This window comes from Orcinus orca, chromosome 17, assembly GCF_937001465.1.
Source record: "Orcinus orca chromosome 17, mOrcOrc1.1, whole genome shotgun sequence".
Classification (NCBI taxonomy): domain Eukaryota; kingdom Metazoa; phylum Chordata; class Mammalia; order Artiodactyla; family Delphinidae; genus Orcinus; species Orcinus orca.
In genome coordinates, this window is record NC_064575.1 from 15,015,779 (window position 1) to 15,035,627 (window position 19,849).

General features: G+C 40.0%; 1 protein-coding gene across 16 annotated transcripts in view; it reads right to left on the reverse strand.

The window, feature by feature from the left end:
* NCOA2 (nuclear receptor coactivator 2) overlaps nucleotides 1-19,849 on the reverse strand; it is a 272,679-nt gene that overhangs the window by 198,335 nt on the left and 54,495 nt on the right. For 2 of the 16 annotated variants that reach the window (XM_049700453.1, XM_049700454.1), the window contains exon 1: nucleotides 505-683. The exons of 10 other annotated variants lie outside the window; for them this stretch is intronic. The gene's annotated coding sequence lies outside the window, so the exon portion shown is untranslated. Of the gene's footprint in view, nucleotides 1-500; nucleotides 684-19,849 lie in introns of those variants that run through there. 4 more of the 16 variants (XM_033407124.2, XM_049700455.1, XM_033407117.2 and 1 more) reach the window with 3 other exon arrangements.

The window sequence follows — 19,849 nt, forward strand, 5'->3', positions numbered from 1 at the left end:
GCAAGACTCCTGTATGTCTCCTCTCCTCATAAATATACACCTACCTTCCCCTGAAATTCTTAAAAGATCCATTCAAATATTGTCCAAAAGATACTTCAAAGCTTGTTAAGCACCAAACTGCCTTAACTGATTGTATTTCAAAGATATTTACTTTAAAAATTCTTAAACCCAATCTCTATAGTTAAAAAAAAAAAAGTGGCATCAATCACAACACTGACTGACAAAGTTAATTCAGTTAAAAGCCAACCAGTTAAATACAGCAGCAGTATGATCTGACAATATGACGGTGTTTACGACTAACCAAAACCCTCCAGCTAAAACAAACATACTAAACAATAGAAAGAAATTTACCTGACTTTCCAAAGTCATTTTTAATCTTACTAGAGAAAGCAATCATACAGTAGATAATGATTAAACATGATGTATTAAAAGACTCTAAAGAACAGAACAAAGATAGATAGATAGATAAATAGACAGATAGGTTTTAAAAGCTGTATTACCTACCAAGTGCTTCCAACAATCCTCAGTGCTTTGGGAGACAGCATTTTAATGAACCAGCCTATGTATCCCATAGGCTCAACCCACATTTCCTGACTTCTATGACAAAGATTGTCATTAACCTACCAAGATCACCAGGAATGCAGTACCAGTGTGGCCATACTTAAACCTTTCATCTATTTGAGCAAAACAAAAACACTGTGAAACTGGAATGGCAGGTCATACAACTTAGCACTATTATACATTGGTTTCAGATGAGACCGCCTGACTAATCAGCGTACCTGAGACTCATACAGGAATGGCAAACACATGTAACTTGCACAAACTTGGAAAAACAACTAATCAATTCAAGTAATTTTTAGCAGAATAACTTACTGTAAGACTATGTAAACCATACTCTGAATAAATGTCTAAAGTCCCATAGGTCATATGTTATTGCTATATTTTGATGGAAAAAAAGACCTAGATTTTCTATTCATAAAGGTCTTTACTGAGCTCTTCTACAAGACAATTAGTAAGTTTGTGACATTCCTGGATACAAGTTTTCTCGTTCTCACCAATTCTCCTTTGTAGACATCACTTGTAAATTTGATTTCTTCAATAAAGATATTTATCATTTTAAATTCCTTTAAAATTTCCCTTAAATAAAATTTTAAATGAAACAAGTGGTTTCTAGAATATTTCATTGTCCTTATTATAAGAAAAACTTTATTAATAAAAAAGCAATAAAAGCTTGCTTACAAAGATAGGAATTAGGGGGAAAAAAAAACCCTCAGTAATATTCAAGTATTCAAGACCATGCACATGACCATTAATCTTTAAATATGAATAGGAATATACATTTCACGTTAAATATCTTTTCATTCTAAAACATAACTTTTAATTTTCATTTCCCTGATATCAAACTCGATACCCTACCAGAATAAATAAAATTTAAAAGGGGAAAAGATTAATAAGACCAACAATGTTGGATGTGAAGCAACTAGAACCCCATACATTGCTGATGGGAATGAAAACGTGTACAAACACTTGAAAAACCAACTGGCAGTACCTACTGAAGCTCAACTTAACATTATTCTCAAGACCCAGGATTTCAATCTTGGGTGTATACCCAAGAGAAGTGAGCATAAAACATGTATAAGGGGCTTCCCTGGTGGCGCAGTGGTTGAGAGTCTGCCTGCCGATGCAGGGGACACGGGTTTGTGCCCCGGTCCGGGAAGATCCCACATGCTGTGGAGCGGCTGGGCCCGTGAGCCATGGCCGCTGAGCCTGCATGTCCGGAGCCTGTGCTCCACAACGGGAGAGGCCACAACAGTGAGAGACCCGCGTACCGCAAAAAAAAAAAAAAAAAAAAAAAGTATAAAACTAAAAACATGTAAAAGAATGTTCATAGCAGCTATATTCTTAAAAGCCAAAAATGGAAATGACCCAGATGTCCATCAATAAGATGAATACAAAAATGTTAATACAGTCACATAATGGAAAGCCATACAGCAATGAAGAAGAAGAAATAAACACTGTGCTACAACATGGATGAATCTCACAGATGTAATGCTGGGGAAAAGAAGCCTGGTATCAGAGAGTACTTTCTATATGACTCTATTTTTATAAAGTTCAAGACTAGGTAAAACTACTCAAGGAGGAATCAATATCTATGGGGATAGACAGCAGAATAGTGGTTATCTTTGGGAGGATACTGATGAGAGGGGGCACACAGAGAGTCTCCTGGGGTGCTGGAAATGTTTTCTGTAGGGATCTGGGTAGTATTCACAAAGGTGTATACATATTTACACATATATACAAACTCATCTGAGTCATAGTCCGTCTTACCCCTTACTGGCTTCCTGACCTTTATAAGTTACTTAACCCCTCTACTCCTAACCTTTTCCTGTATAGGATGGGGATAATACCTTTGATACAGGGTTGATATTTAGATTATAAAACATTCAAAAAATGGCAATTACTATTATTACCTGTTTTTTTTATTTGCATCATCAGAGGAACATGGTGAAAGGATTTACAAAAGTCAATAGTAAAAAGAAAGAACCTGCAGTCATGGGAAAAAATCAGACACAAGTTTTCAAAATCTGGACAGGTCTGATGCCATATAGTATAAAAGCAAAACACAACTCAAAAAAATTCATGTGCAGTCACAAGAAAAGGAGAAATTTATGTAATCTTAAAAGGCGTGAATGTGTACAATACACTTACGAAAGATTTCAGTTGAAGTGGTTAGGTAAAAGCAAAGCAATTCTAACACCTAAGGCTTACCTGGAAAAGGTAGTTATACAAAGCAAATAGATAAGAAATTAATAATTTCTTATTAATTTTAGTACTTTTCTCTCCTAAATAAAAACTTTTAATTAGCTAATTTGTTTTAAAGCCTCTCATACTCCCATTTACTTAAGAATGGTCAGCACAGAAAATAGTTCTAACACTGAGGAGGGGTTTATTTAATCCCAAATTGCTCATAACAGCATAGCTTTTAATTATAAAAAGCAAATTCCATGTTTAAATTACAACTTTAGCAAAAGTGTTATATTTTTTACTGGATTTTTTTCTTATAATAATGGTCAAAAGTAAAATTGTTACTTATGAATTGTTTCTGCATATAGAAACAACAGCATAAAGCTTTCTTACTAAAACCAAACAAAATAGAATTCTAACTTGACCAACGCAATGCCAGAATGCTAAATTTAAAAGCTTAAAATAACCTAACACAATACAGTACAGCACATAAGTAACTGCAAAGGGTCATTTCAATATTCAAACTTTAACTACAGCTTGCACGAGTCTTTGAATTTATTCTGATTCAAAATTCTAGCTTGCTCAAATATAAAATGCTACTAAAAATGTTAAACTAATTTGAAAAACTACTACAACTGTATAAATTATACACAGAGATGTTTTCCTTTTTACAGTTCTCTTCAGTTCACTAAGAAAATTTATAGCTAAAAGTAAATGAGATAATCCTGCTTTAAGCTAGTATGTCTAAAATTACTGCTATATATTAATTTGTGTCAACTTTTTAAAAGCCTAACACTTTGATGTTATTTTCATAGCTACATTTTTTTCTGGCATTAAACTGCATACTAGCTACATTTTTTTCTGGCATTAAACTGCATACTAGCAGAAAAACCAAAGTAAAAATCAGACTTTATCCAAGTTCATTTTAAGCTAAGCTTTAATTTCCATTTAAGCTTTATCTTTCAAGGCTCACATTTAAATTTTCAAAACAAACCTCATATTCCATAAGGTAGCAATCAAATTATATTGTTAACAAAATCATTAAGATGTTACAGTCCCGGCAAAGGCAGTATGAAGAAATGCATTTTCACACGCAGAAACAAGTTACAGTTTTAAACAATAAACCATGACTTACATCATGAAATGAATAGAGATGCTGAAAAGGTTAGAATGAAAGTCCCCTTCAGGTCAACAGGATTTACTTTTATATTCGTGTTTCATGAATTCCTTTACTAAGGTTTGAAAAAAACACCACTTATGAAAAGCAGTCACTATGTGATGATGGAGGCCATTTTAAGACTTGTAAATCAACTCTTTTACTAAAAGCACGAGTATACAGTAAACGGTAACTGGAATTCAAAGAGGTCGGGGATGAAGCCAACACAATTGCTTGTAGCTACAACTGGACAAAGTAAATACTCCAAAATTTTCAGATCTCTAGCAGTTTTTTAAAAAAGCTAGTCGATTTTTTTTTTTTTTCCAGTTAAAAACACAACTACTCTTGTATCTGAGCAGAGAATATCTGTGCCGAGTTTAAGCCTACTATGAACTCAAATGGCTAGATTTGTAAGCAGGTTTAAAACTATGCTCAATAATTAAAAGAAAACCACCTACACGTAAATATGTTCCACAATACCACGATACACTACAATATGACTGAGTCTATTTCAAGAATGCTGGTCTGACTAAAACTTTTTCCCAATTTATTCCTAATTCTAGATATAAAGATGAGTCTTTTTCTGTGGAAATTGATAGAAAATTCTACCAAAATCCCCTTTGACTGCTTTAGTCATAAGTTTTGCTGCTGATACTACCGTTTTCTGGGGAGGGTGGCAAGTACTTCAAAAAAAAAAACACAAAACTTATAATGTGTATTAAGGTATATGACATAAGATATATTGCTATTTAAATATATTTTAACAGCAAATGTCATGCTTCAATCAAACTAATATTTTTTCCACTTCAAATAAATCACAAGTGACCAATGCTTGCTTTGGTGCTCTGAATACTCTAAGTCTATTTAATCTTTAAAGATCAAGCTCCAGGAGTCCATAGTTCAGAGAAACACATGCTTTACAAAACCTGGGAAATGGTTGCTTAATACAAAGAGGAGTAAAAAGCACTGAAATCATCACATATTGGAGGTGAGAAATACATTACTCTTCTTCACAGAGGACAGTGCCTATATTTTAGTCATTACCTTGAATCATCAAAGTAGGCTTGAAAGGAAAATGTTATTACCTTCATTTTACAAAAAGAAACGGAGAAAACTGAGTTTAAATAACTTGCCTAAGGTCTCACTGCTGGTGGCAAAGCAAGGATTCAAACCTAAGATTTCACATTCCAAATTCTACCTTCTTTCCACTCTACCTTTACCCACTGCAATATTTGGTTGTCGTGTTTATCAAAGAGCTTGGCAGGACCAGTCTTTGCCAGCTGCTTGCAAGGCATGTTCAAAGACTGGACTCATTTATTAACCGACGCCGATGAATGAATGAAAAGACTCAAAAGCAAATTGAACAAACTCAAGGACCGTCGCAAGCGTGCACTATTACATCGATGTGTGTCCCGCCGTATACAGCGCCGGTGCTGTAAAATCCCCGCGGGGCTGCATCCTTCCCAGATCCCCCAGCTCTCCACTGCTACTGGATAGAAGGGTCTCCGGAACCCTCGGGGGCAAGTGTGAGGCAGTGAACTCTGCTCTGTCCTCAGCACTGGCCTGAGAGGTCAAGGCTCTCGCTTAGTCAAAGCAATGATTTCCCTTATAACCTGCTCAGCTGGGTTCTCTTTTGCAGACTGCCAGACGATGTGAATGTCCACTCGCAGCAAATATGTCACAGCGCATTTCTGAAGCATCCGCAGTTCGCCAGTGTGCCGAGGCATGGAGGTTTGAGAACCACCAGCCTGGGCGCCTCTGAGGACATAGCCAACCAAGCCGGGACACTGACAGTGAGCTCGGCAGTCCTGAAAGCCACCAGGCCCTCCATCAGCTTGTTCAGCCAAGCCATTTCACAACTACGTGCCCCTTGCCTGACCAACATGGCATACCTATTTTCTAAGAGTGGGTATTACTGGTCAGTTATCCTGTCATGCAATAAATTCTTTTTCACACATATGCTTATTAATTGTGAATTCCACTTCTTCCTTCCTTCTTTTCACCATTTCCTCTACTTCTTATCAATCCTCTCCTTTTTCTTTCTGCTACTACCCTCCTCCAGCTCTTCCTAATTCCACCATTCAATAACCTCTTCACTAACTAGTCTCTCTCTATAAACAGTGCCTTCTATATACTGCTGCCTAACCGATCTTTAAAAGGAGCTTTCACACGGGGAGGGGTAGTGTTTGGGGTTAGCAGATGCAAACTACTACATATAGAATGGGTAAACAACAAGGTCCTACTGTATAGCACAAGGAACCATATTCAATAGCCAGTAATAAACCACAATGGAAAAGAATATGAAAAAGTATATATAAAAAAATAAAATAGCTTTCATCATGCCCAACTCTTTCAATAGCTCTACACTGTGAACTAAATCCATCCTTAACACCTCTGCCTAACTTTTAATGCCTAATTTGTATCCTCCCTAAATTATTTATCCAACCTAATTTCCTACTTCAGATGGACACCAAAGAACCAAATCGGCCTCTATAATTAAAAAATCACAAATCGGACCAAGCCAGCCTCCTGCTTCCTAACCCTACATTTGCCAACTTGACCTCTGAGGGTATCAAAACATGTCATTCCCACATTGGAAACTTTCAACAACTCCCCACAGCTTATGTAAATTCAAACTCTTCAATTAGACATTGAAAACTCTCCATGATCTGGCCTCAAAGTATCTTTCCCATCTTCTTCTTCCTACAACCAAGGGACATCCTGTTCTCTAATGACACGGGGTTCTCAGCCTTTCCTGGCAGAGGTCCATCACCCTGGCCTTCCCTGTATCTGTGTGTCACGATGCTCAGCTTGCATCCAGATCCCGGCTGGCTCTACCTGGTAACATCCTTCCCGTCTTTCGAGGCTCTGCTCCTACTCGTGACCCGTGATCTCACTTCTGAATATTAGATCTCTCTAGTCTGTTTCAAACAAAACCTTTCTTTATACAGCTTATGAAGCCCTGTCTCGTATTTCAGTTATACTGGTCCACATGTTTCATCTCCTCTTTTAGAGCATGAAGCTCTTAAGGGCAGGGGGCTCCGGCTTGATCTTTACATCAATCCTAATAACTCGTCGTACGTAGCTCAGGACCTTTCTTGAAATACCTGTTAGACATAATAAATGCCTATAAATGGAGTGTATCTGGATCCCTGGCAAAGCCATCACATACTCTAGCTGGTAGACATGGTAGGAAATAAAATATAAGCAAAATGACCAAAAATTATCAAAAAGTCTCAAAATTATCAAAAAGTCAAAACTTTTAAACATGGAGACTTGTGACGGCACTTAATATTTTCATCCTGCTCTGGTGGCATCAGTTACCTCTGCCCACATAAACCATGGTCATTGCCTCACTAGCCCTGAACATGGTCCCCTCATTCCTGCCTCCGTGAGCTCTGCGCACACGGCCCCCCGTACTTGCTTACCCCTTCCTTCAACGTCCACAATAAGCTTTCTCGAGAACCATGGAACACATTCACATTTGTGCCGCAACGTCTGCTCCCTAGAGAGTAGTGCTGAGGCCGTTGCTCTCAACCACGGCAGAGCCAGCTGCTACCAGAAAGTGTCTGTCTGCCAGTGAAACCACTGCACTAAAACAGCTGAACAGATTTTACACGGAATCTGTTGTCATCGTTGTTTTAATTGTGGTAAAATACACTAACATAGAATTTACCATCTTAACCATTTTTAATAAAAAGTGTACAGTTCAGTAGTGACAAGGGCATTCACACTGTTGTGCAACCAATCTCCAGAATTCTTTGCGCCTTGCAAAACTGAAACTCCGTAGTCATTAAACAGTGACTCCCAGTTTCCACTCCTCCCTACCCGCTGTCCCTGGCGGTCACCATTCCACTTTCTGTCTAGATGCATTGACCCTATAGGTACCTCGGTGGAGGAGAATCATGCAATAGCTCTCTTGTTGTGACTGGCTCATTTCACTCAACACGCTGTCCTCAAGGTTCATCCATGTTGTCAGAATTTCCTTCCTTTTTAAGGCTGAATCATATTCCACTGTAGGTAGAGACCACAATTTATTTATCCATTCATCTCTCCGTCAACACTGAGCTGCTTTCACCTTTTGGCTATTATGAATAATGTTGCTATGAGCGCAGGTGCACAACATAGGGTTTATTTTGTGAAAACCCAAGAGTCACCCCTGAGGGGCTGTGTGAAAAGAGGACAAAGGTACCTCCAAAGGGGGGAAAAAAGTCACCTTACAAAGCAGCCAAAACTTAGAGACAAGTGCCCCTTACATATACTGATGGAGACAGGCCCGTATGCATGAAGATGCCAGGGACCAGGGGCTGCTCACAAATTAGGCCTCAGCGCTAACATAAACTCATTACTATTTTTTAATACGTGGTATGGACCGAATATTGACAACTTTTAGAGTAATCCTATGTACACACACACACACACACACACACACACACACACACCATGGCCCCCCCAGCCTTGCTGAGGAGAATCACTAATCAGAAACAAGCAAGTCCCCGCTACTGCTCATCTGGAGCATGCTAGGAAAGTTGTCCTTGAGAAAAGGAGCTCCTCTAATGCTGGCACTTGTGATACTCAGTGTGGGGCTCACATTTCCCATCAGGCAACAGTACTGTCTCTCTCCTCTTCTTCCACATTCCCAGCTTCAACCGTGAACTTGGACGCAGCTCTCACTCTTAGCCCCAGATCTCCAGGATGAGAGGGTAGAATTCATTCTTGATCCAGAAAAGTTTCTTCTGCAGGACTGCTCACGAAGCCGGAGGAGGGCCACTCACAGCCAGACGCTGTCACACTGCACGCCTCCCAAACAGCAAGAAGAGCAAGACGGTGAGAATTCCTGCCAGCACACCCCTCCCAGGGCTCCTTGTCTGGTCAGCAAGAGCGTGGGAGGAAGGGGTCTGACAAAGAAAAGAATTCCGACTCAACTTTCCATGAAAGATCTTTCTGGATAGGAACAGAGGATACTGATTAAGAGCACAGTGGTGGGACTTCCCTGGTGGCACAGTGGTTAAGAATCTGCCTGCCAATGCAGGGGACACGGGTTTGAGCCCTGGTATGGGAAGATCCCACATGCCACGGAGCAGCTAAGCCCATGTGCCACAACTACTGAGCCTGTGCTCTAGCGCCCGCGAGCCACAACTACTGAGCTGGCGTGCCACAACTACTGAAGCCTGCACGGCTGGAGCCCATGCTCCACAATGGGAGGGGCCGCTACAGTGAGGGGCCCGCGCTCGTCGCAGCTGGAGGGGGCCCGCATGCAGCAGTGGAGACCCAATGCAGCCAAAAATAAATAAATTTTTAAAAAAAAGAGCACAAGTGGTGGAGGCAGACTGCTGAGATCCGCACACCAGCTGAGGGACCTGACTCCTTTGTGCCATCTGCAAAACAGGGGTAATGATCATACCCACTTCAAACCGGGGCTGCTATCAGGTTTTAAGTAAACGAGTTAGTTGTGGTTTTTTTTGTTTTGTTTTTGTTTTGGCCACGTGGCGCTGGCACTGTGGGATGTGGGATCTTATTGCCCCAACCAGGGATCGAACAGTCGCACCCTGCAGTGAAAGGGCGGAGTCTTAACCACTGGACCGCTGGGTAAGTCCCAATGAGTTGGTATTATTGAAGCACTTAGAAGAATCAACACTCGTCCCGTGGTAAGCACTATACAGGCGTTTGTAAAATAAACAGGTAGCTGAAGTTCTATGAAAATGACCAATACTACAAAGGTACAATGAAGTCCAGGTACCTCAATTTTTCAATGTGTACATTTCTCAGCATACACATGCAGAACCACGAATCAAAGTATCCATCACTAAAAAGTCAGTAAAACAGATTGTGATGATGCATGCATGGGGAAAAAAAGTGTCTTCATTGATTTGTTGATTACTAATAAATATTATTTAGATAAAGATAAGAAAATAGATATTACTCATGAATATTTCTATTTAGTATTTATAGGATTACTTGTTAGCTTCATACTTGTTTATATTCTTTTAATTAGTGAATTCTAACCTCTGGTAAAATAGAGCCTGGGGATTAAGCTACAAGATTTTTCACAACCCTGGCAGATACACAGAGAAAGGACAAAAGAAAGACCTTAGGCCAAATTTTCCAATACTCAGATGCATTCCATTTAATAATACAGTCAATACCATGTTGTCTCCTCTATGTATTTTGTGCAAATGTTACATTTCAAGTATACACCAACTTTCAATTCTGTACGGATCTCTTTTTCTTCTATCACAGTGACTTCCAAGGTACAGTTGATAAAACCTCCTAGGATTCTTTTCTCTCAAAAAGAAAGTAAGGACTTTTTGGAATCATGCTAAGATTTGAAGTTGCTTTTTAAGTCTGTTGTTAACTACTACAGAACTCAGTAATACACCTGATACTTCACATGAAACAGTATCACATACAGAAGTAGTTATTCAATCAGCCAACCTTTTCTAAATGATTTGTCTGTTTTGACAAACCAATGACAGTTAAATTAAGTTCCTTGTAATTTTAAAATTCAAAATATCTGAATTTTTTTTAATTAACCACAGTAATGCAGTCATTTTCAGGATTGTGAAAATTAAATAGAAAGCAAAACAAAACAGAAAACCATCAAACAGTCCCTTAGGGCTTGTAGAAAATCAGAGCTTCTCTTATCATCTTTATAAGTCAGTTTTGAAGATCTACGTTTTCAGAAAATTCAAAATAATTCTATAAATTATTTCCCTTAAAGTTTAAAACTTGCAAATACAGCTTTATGTTCTTCACAATGTTTATATCAATTCAAATAAAACTACTTTTGTGTTAAGACATTTTTAGTTTAATACTGCATTTTCCTTACTTTGAAGGAAACCTAAATAAGTTAGCTTCTTCCACTGATTCTACACCTACAAATACATTTTTATTTAATCGTCCTAACACTAACACGATTGCTAGATTTTCATATGCTGAATTACTGCCAACCTGACAACATGCTGGAATACATTAGATACTGCAGGTGTGCCAGCACACACACACAGTAATATTAATCCATTACTATTTCATGCTATTTGTTCTTTTTCAACGATAGATTTCTCCCTATCCCACAAATTAACATACTTTTCTCCCTTTGCAATTACTTACACACACACACACACACACCCCCTACAGAGTTAAAAATCTCTTCTGGAATATTGTTTGGCTAAGCAGCAAAATTTACAGGTAAGGTAGATTTCAAATATGCTTTTTAACACATATAATATATAAGTAATGTCACTGGATAAAGTACATGAAGATAGTATTTCAGAAATAACAGCCTATAAGCCACTAACCATTAAATTATATTCTATTTCACTACAGGCACTAAGCAGAAAAGATAAATATTTAATATCCTCCTATGGTCAATAAATTTGAATTATTTCAGCAGTCACTGCAAATACATTAGCAAATGCCTCTAGTTATGACCCATAGGTTAGTAAACAATTTTCAAGGGACAAAGTCACTAGCAGAACTGAAGTTTATTCAATGTCTCAGATCAAATGTTCCTTTCAAATTTATGTTTTTAACAATGAAATCGGTGCAAAGTTTCTACTTCTGCCCTTTCTGGTCCTTATCATTTTGCCACACATAACACACTTCTAGAATGTCACAACTAAAATAATGGATGAATCTTCCCATACCATTACCATATTAAAGATAATCCAAAAACTCAGAGAATCAGTGATGATTTACACTGGCACATTAACATGCGTGACCAGTGTAATTAAAACGCTGAGAACAAACAAGCCCTAACTTCTTCTCTTTCATTAAGAATCTGAGTTTTGGGAATTCCTTGGCAGTCTAGTGGTTAGCACTCGGCGCTCTCACTGCCGGGGCCTGCACTAAGATACCGCAAGCCTCACGGTGCAGTCAAAAAAAAAAAAAAAAAAGAATCTGAGTCTTATTTGAAGCTTTCACTCTAATTCAGGGTTAAAAAAAAGTGAAAGAAGATATTCAACATGAGTTTCACAAAGAAAATAATCTTCCTAGAAAAAAGTGTTTCCAAAATCCATTTTAGGGTTGACTGTTTGGAACTCGGGGCACTCTCTCCCATGAACAGTGTTATAAATGGTTATGAGGTGGCCTCAGACTGGCAACAAAGGCCTTTTTAATCCACATATTCTATTTGTACAGTACTAGCATACATTTACAGTTCTGTAAAAGCTAACCGCCATGAGTAAAAACATTCCAATAAGAAAACTCAGAATCCCCATCAGGGGTGTCAGGAAGCTCCTACGCCCCAACCTGGCTGCAGTGGGACAGAGGCCATGACCGGCCTGCTCGCCCCTGGACCCTGAAAGGAGAATGCCATGTCTCCTCCCCCCGCCACCCCGGCAGTGGGCAGGGGTTCCCACAGGGCCAGAGGGGAGGCATGCTGGGGACAGGAGATGGTCTAGGAAAGATGATGGCGCAGGAAGTGGTGGTGAACGTGTGAGAGTGGCTGACGACCAGGTCGAGGACAGGAAGTTTTGAGCTTGAAGGGAGACAGCCACGGGTAAGAACAGTGGGTCCAGTGGGGGCTAACCAGTGGACGACCAGTGGCCTGGGCCAGCCTGCTGCCTCTTTCAACTCTCTTCACTGGTCACCTCTGCCCAGAATGCCACTCCTCTGGCCGGCTACAAAACAGACACAGCCTTCTCTCTGTCTTCCTTAACTACAAACCCTCCAGATCGCTAAGGATTTCTGCTGCTAATAACAACAACAGCTAGAGTGTTAAATGGGCCCTCTTATGCCTTGACCAGTGCTGAGTCTTTTTTGGAGGCAAATGAGACAGACTTCATTCCAGGAACTGGGACCAGGCGGGAGTGGAGGAAAGAGGATGGCTGCTCTCTGGACCAGGGCAGGGATAAAAATGAGACTGAGGGGAGAAAAGGTTCCAACACTGGGCCACAGAACAGGGTAGAGGGCTCCCAAACTGTTGGAAGGCTCACAAAACAAACCCAGATTACGTAAATCAAGGCCTGCTTTTATTAACAAAACTTCAGCTATTCAAAAGACAAAACGGAGTTCTAAATAGTATTATAAAAAATAAACACTTAACTGTCTCAAAAAGGCAGTTAGTTTACTTCTTGTAAAATGTGTCTCAAGTGGAGTTAATGTTAACATGCTCTTTTCAACTGCTGATGTCAAAGCGGCAGTTTTGTAGTAAATTACAGTGGCCGAGATCATCTACAAGTAATTTACCGTCCAAGTTCTCCAATCACACCTGGAAACAGTTATGGCTGTCATGCCATGTATGTTAATAGTTAGGAAGCTGGGCCTGTGGATTAACCACATCTGAAAAGTTAAATTATCATTTCATATAACTCCAAAGGATCACAAATAACGCAATATGGTTACTCCCCAGGGGTAAAAAGGCAATGTGTGACATATGGGGATATAGGGATAAATAATCACTCCAAATCACAGACAGTTTTTTCAAAGAATTTATAAATGTGTCATGCACGCTTTATAAACTTTTCTCTGCTCAGAAGTTGTCTTCAAATTCAGAAATATGATTTTTCAGCCAGATAAAATTTCAAAGCATTTTTTAAGAAGGCTACTTGGATTAACAGTACGTGCACCCAAACACTACCCTAATGTGTACTTTCTTCTCTCTACGAGGGCAGGCAGGGGGCTACAGAAACCAGTCGGCACAAAAACAATGAACAGCACCCGTCTGATAGCAACTAAACCTTAACTTATAGAAATACATATAATGCTTGGACCCATTCCAAGTACCTTGTAAAATCCTATTAAAATGATGAATTGCTCATAATTTAGATTTGTTTTAGCTGTAAACTTCTAAATGTAGCACAAGCATTAAATCCCTCTCTCAAAGAATCTATGATAAATGTCAACTTACTTTGCATAGTATTTTCTGCTATTGCTCTCCAAATCACAGATTTTTTTTTTAAATTAATATTCACCCACGGGAGCTCCCTGGTGGTCTAGTGGTTAGGATTCGGTGCTTTCACTGCCGTGGCCCAGGTTCAATCCTTGATCAGGGAACTGAGATCCCACAAGCCACGAGGCGTGACCAAACTTTACAAAAATAAATAAATAAAATTAATATTCACCCAGACTCAAAAGAGATCTTCTCCAATACCCTCAAAATGTTTTGAGTGAGTGAGGCCAAAAAAAAAAATCCAGGTGATTTGCCTAAGGTCAAACAGTGCCAAAGGCTGGAGCAAAAAGTGACTTCAGGTTCACACAGCCAGCTAGCAGCAGCAGCAGGGCCAGGGCTGGCAGGGGGGGGTTAGAACCAAGGCTCCTGAGTCCAGGCACCCTCCCCCGACACCAAACTGCAAATCCCACCCCACCCCTGCTACTCCTGTCCAAATACAAAGAGCTGCGGTGCCTGCTGTCTTTTCATGAAATGACACTCCCTTCTAAGAGAGTTACCTTGGGCTTCCCTAGTGGCGCAGTGGTTGAGAGTCTGCCTGCCGATGCAGGGGACAAGGGTTCATGCCCCGGCCCGGGAAGATCCCACATGCCGCGGAGTGGCTGGGCCCGTGAGCCACGGCCGCTGAGCCTGCATGTCCGGAGCCTGTGCTCCGCAACGGGAGAGGCCACAACAGCGAGAGGCCCGCGTACCGCAAAAAAAAAAAAAAAAAAAAAAGCCTCTTAAGAGAGTTACCTTTACTATGGGAAATGAGAATCCATGCCATTGTATATTCAAGAAATAATCAACTTATGTGTGTTCATCAACAGAACACACGTGGTTTCTTGTGACATTTTGAAATGCACAGATATCTACCAATGGATTCCTGACTGTAGGTGGAATCTTTACTGTAAACGTTTACTAATAAAATGTTTAATCAGGAGTAGAACATTTTCACATGCATCTCCTTCTCCAAAGCTGCAAAGATTCTGCTTTTCTGGCCCTTGCTCTGGCCACGCCACTGCACCTGCCATTCTGACCTGTTCAATGACTTTTTAATAACTGTTCACAGCCACTGGGCATAAATATCAAAGTGTTTGCTAAACAGTAATTACTTCTCCTTCTCCTAACATCCCTATTTACAGAGATAAAGAAACTGAGATTCAGATCAAGGCCTGTGTCTGCACTGAGGGCAGTATTTTTATGTTGCCAGAGCTTAAAATGCTGATTATTGTTGAAATGATTATCAATCTGAACATGAGCTGCCTGCCTTTCTCCTTTAAAAAGATAAACACTGTCATAAGAAATTGTTTTCCTTTGCAAAATAAGGAACTTTGCTTATCATATATATCTACACCCAAAAACCTCACTAGACGAGACACGCCAAGCAGGCAGCTGGCCCAGTGCCTAGATCATACTAAGAACTCAAAACATACCTAGAAAAGGACTGGCCTGGCGAGTCCATCTCTACATTCAAGCTGTTAGGTTGAATAAAAACCTAACTTTTATAAATGGTAGCAGGTTAATACTTAATATAATTCCTATGTACATCTGTTCACTGTATTACTGAATCTTTTATCATGATGGAATGTCATAAATTTAATTTGCTGACAGGCTGGTGGACAGTTTAATTATGATTTTTCAACTACAAAAGCATGATTTTAATCTTTACCAATACCACCCATGTAAAATATACTGGCAGATTCACATTAAATTTTATTCACATTAAAGAAAACCATTTAGACCAATTTAATCTCCCCTTTTTAATCATCTTCATTCTGCAGACTAAGGGACAAAGATAGTGGGATTTACTTCTTACATTTATAAATCCATACTGAATTCACATGCATTAACTTCTACCTTAAAATTTAAAGTATCATCATAGGTTGTTGAAATCTTTTATTTAACAGAAATAACCAAAAGAGGGGGTGAGGGCCAACCTAGCCCTGCTACCACATCAGAAATCAATCAACATCGTTATTGTGACACCTCAGGACTCACTGCCAGCAGAGCTTCATTATGCTATAAAGACAGCACCTGTTAGAAAGACAGCGCCGGGAATTCCCTGGTGGCCTAGTAGTTAGGATTCAGCACTTTCACTGCGGAGACCTGGGTTCGATCCCTGGTCAGGGAACCATCCTGCACGCTGTGCAGTGTGGCCAAAATACAAAATATAAATAATTTAAAAAGAAAAGAAAAACAAAGAAAGCCAGCGCCAATCACCCCAGGAGCCTGACTTGTACACCTGCAGCTACATCTCTAGAAAGGCTAATTTTATGGCGCTTCTATACTGTTAACTCATTCTGGAGTAAACTTCTTAGGAAGGGAGTGTAAGAAGTTTCACTGAAGGAAACTATAAACAACGGTAGGACTTCCCTGGAGGTGCAGTGGTTAAGAATCTGCCTGCCAATGCAGGGGACACGGGTTCGAGCCCTGGCCTGGGAAGATTCCACATGCCGCGGAGCAACTACGCCGGTGCGCCACAACTACTGAGCCTGCGCTCTAGAGACCGCGAGCCACAATTACTGAAGCCCGTGCGCCTAGAGCCCGAGTGCCTAGAGCCTGTGCTCTGCAACAAGAGAAGCCACCACAATGAGAAGCCTGCGCACCGCAACGAAGATTAGCCCCCGCTCGCCACAACCAGAGAAAGCCTGTGCACAGCAACAAAGACCCAACGCAGCCAACAAATAAATAAATTAATTAAATTTAAACAAACAAAAAACAATGGTAATCATTTAATTATTTTCAATCAGTATTTGCTGAGTGTCTGTGCTGATTGCTGAGGCAGTGAAAAAGAAAAAGCAGCGTCAGAAACAGTTCCTACCTACTGGGAGCTTATAATCTAGTAGGCGGTATTAAGCAAGTACCCAAATGGCTAAAATACAAAGTGAGATAAGTACCCTAGAAAGAACAAAGAAAAGCATTCTGCAGGTCACCAAACCCAGTCAAGAATGTCAAGATTATCCTTGACAAGCTTCCTTTCAGCTGGCAGAGATGAGGGAAAGGGTATCCACTGAAGGGCAAACAGCTGGACAAAAACTCAAGTACGCAGAACAGAGATAAAACTCTCAGGCTGGATACAAGCGTGGTATGGGGAGTGAGGGGGAGACAAACCAAGGAAAGAACGTTTTGGAGGACTATTCTGGAAGACCTAGAAAGCTAAGGAGTTTTGACCTATTTGAGGAGGCTGGGGACCACCAAGTAACCTGAAGCTAAAGAGTGGTCTGACCGCAGTGCGTTAGCAAGTTAAACCTATTTCAACATGGAAGATGAACTGGACTCGGCCAAAAAGCCCAGGAGGTATTACAGTCGTCTGGTTCGAAGCAAGGAGGGTCTGGGTGCAGGTGGTGACAGCAGGAATGACGGGGTTGTCATGTTATACACGCGGGGCGGGCAACACTGTGAAGGCAGGCTGCACAGAGCTTGGAAGTAAGAGTCAAAACGACTGCAGTTTTGAGCCTGGATGAGTAGCAGTGCCAATTAATAGAAACCAGGAAATCTGGAGGAAGAACTGGTTTGGGTGGAGGGAAGTCAGGAGTTTCCCGTTGGTTGTGCTGCACTGAAGGTGTAAGCAAGACACCCGGGGAGAAATGCCAAGCGAGCAGTTAGAGCTTAGAAGAAAGGTCAGGTTCGGGTTATAAATTTGGGAGCCATCGAAAATAAAGGCAATGGCAAAAGGCTGGACTGGATGAGATCACTAATAAAAAGAGCATTCTGGCTTGGAAGAAAGGAAAGAATGTTCGAAAATTCCTACCTGTGGGGGATGGACGGAAAAGGGGAAGAAAAGCTAGCAATGGACACCCAAGTATTGGCCAGAGAGCGAAGGAATGAAGCCAAGCTCAGCTCAGTTCAACAGGAGTCAACGGGGCCTGTCACATGTGAGCACTAGCTGAGAGGTAAAGTGATGAACAGCGAAGTCCCTACTTTAAAAATGTGATGTCAAGAAAATCAAGCCAAAAAACAGTTGCAAAAAGAACTCAGGAGGACATAATTATAGCTACAGATACAGCAGAGACTTTTAATAATCACAGAAGAAAACTATGAGCAACTTTATGCCAACAGTTGAAAATGTAGAATGGATAATATTCTAGAAAAATATGCATTATCAAAATTGCCTCAAGAATAAATTAAGAGGGACTTCCCTGTTAGTCCAGTGCTTAAGACTCCACGCTCCCAATGCAGGGGGCCCGGGTTCAATCCCTGGTCAGGGAACAATCCCAGGTCCCGCACGCCACAACAAAGATCCCACAAGTGGCAACTAAGACACGGTGCAGCCAAATAAATAAATAAATACTTTTTAAAAAGAATAAATTAAGAAATAAATTACTTACAAAACAGAAATAGATTCACAGACCTAGAAAATGAACTTATAGTTACCAAAGGGGGAAGTCAGGGAGAAGGTATAAATTAGGACTTTGGGATTAACAGACACACACTACTATGTACAAAATAGATAAGCAACAAGGACCTACTGTACAGCACAGGGAACTATACTCAGTATCTTGTAATAACCAATAATGGAAAACAATCTGAAAAAGGATACACACACACACACGTGTGTGTGTGTATAACTGAATCACTTTGCTGTACACCTGAAACTAACACAACATTGTAAATCAACTATACTTCAATTTAAAAAAAGGATAAATTAAAAGCCTGTAATAACCATTAAAAATGAATTTTATGATCATATCACTAAATGCAAACTAGAAAAAAAAACTATTTGGCAGACGAGGGGCTGAGGGGGACTTCCGTAACCTGATAAAGGCCATTCAGAGGCCCACCATCACTCTGGGTGGTCTCGTCAGGCCAACTCTACTTCCCAAGTTTTAACAGGAAAAGTGACTGCATGTGCAGTCAGGTCAGCATTCCATCAAATCCTGAGTTCCATCTGACACGAAGGAAGAGCTTCATGTCATTTTTCAAATGGAAAAAACAGATTCTAACTATCTCAAATTTTCTTTAATATTATTCTATTTTGCATACATCTCCTGTGAATCTAATTTTCAAGAATTTTTCAATCTATACTCCATCTCGTAGTACTAATTTCCACAAGTTTACTCTCTACTGTATAAGAGAGCTCGTTATTATCCTAAAACTGACTCACAAAATTTCTAGAAGCACTCTTACCCCACCCTCAATTGTAGCATGATGGAATTTGAGGAATTTATCCAAGACCATATTTTAATAACCTCAATTACATCCTCCTCCTCAGTATTATGCTCTAAGGAACAAGTATTTGTAGTACACTGCTTTAAGTCCAGACACTTCATATTTTTAATTAACAGAACATAGAGCACTTATCTCAGGTATGTACAAAGCATGGTTTTGCACAATGGCCAGATAACACGCTGTTCCCACACTCTTCCAAAGAATGCCTAGCATATCACGGATGTATTATTGATGTTCTTAGCACAATATTTAAAGAGAATCATCTACAACAGCTTATAGATAGTTATCCGGGTTAGAACTAAATTCAGGACTCCTCAGTTAACAAATGTAATTCATCTGATTTTCCACTAAACAGACCACTGAAAACTATCACACACTCAGTTTACTCCATTTCTGCTCACTCATCTGCAATTAGGTTTTTTCCTGGAGTATTTCATCACCCTAAAAAGCTAAAATTTGACTGTACACACACCCCTTTACACCATTTATACAAATACGAAATGAGATTAGTCCTGGAACCATTAATTCCTTGGAAACCCATACAAAATTTGAAAAAAAAATTTCTTCCAGTGAAGTGACAGTTCACCACCAACACTTCCTGTTTCTAAGCCAAGGTGATTTCATGAATAAGCATTTATTCACCGTCTTACAGGAACCCAAAAAGTTTTATTCCTTTTGGATTAGAACCTTGAAAGGTTTTATAAAGCCTACATAAATTAGCTTCACTGTTTCTCTCTCACCAACGTACTCCAATAATCCCCTAAAACAACACCAGTTTGCCAATCAGGCAGGCTTTTCTTTCACAAAACCAGACTCAGTTAAGTTTTTGTTCCAAATGCCAGAATATTAAAATATAGCAAGACTAGCTGACAGGTGCTTTTCTGTGACTCTTCTGCAAGCTTTCTTAT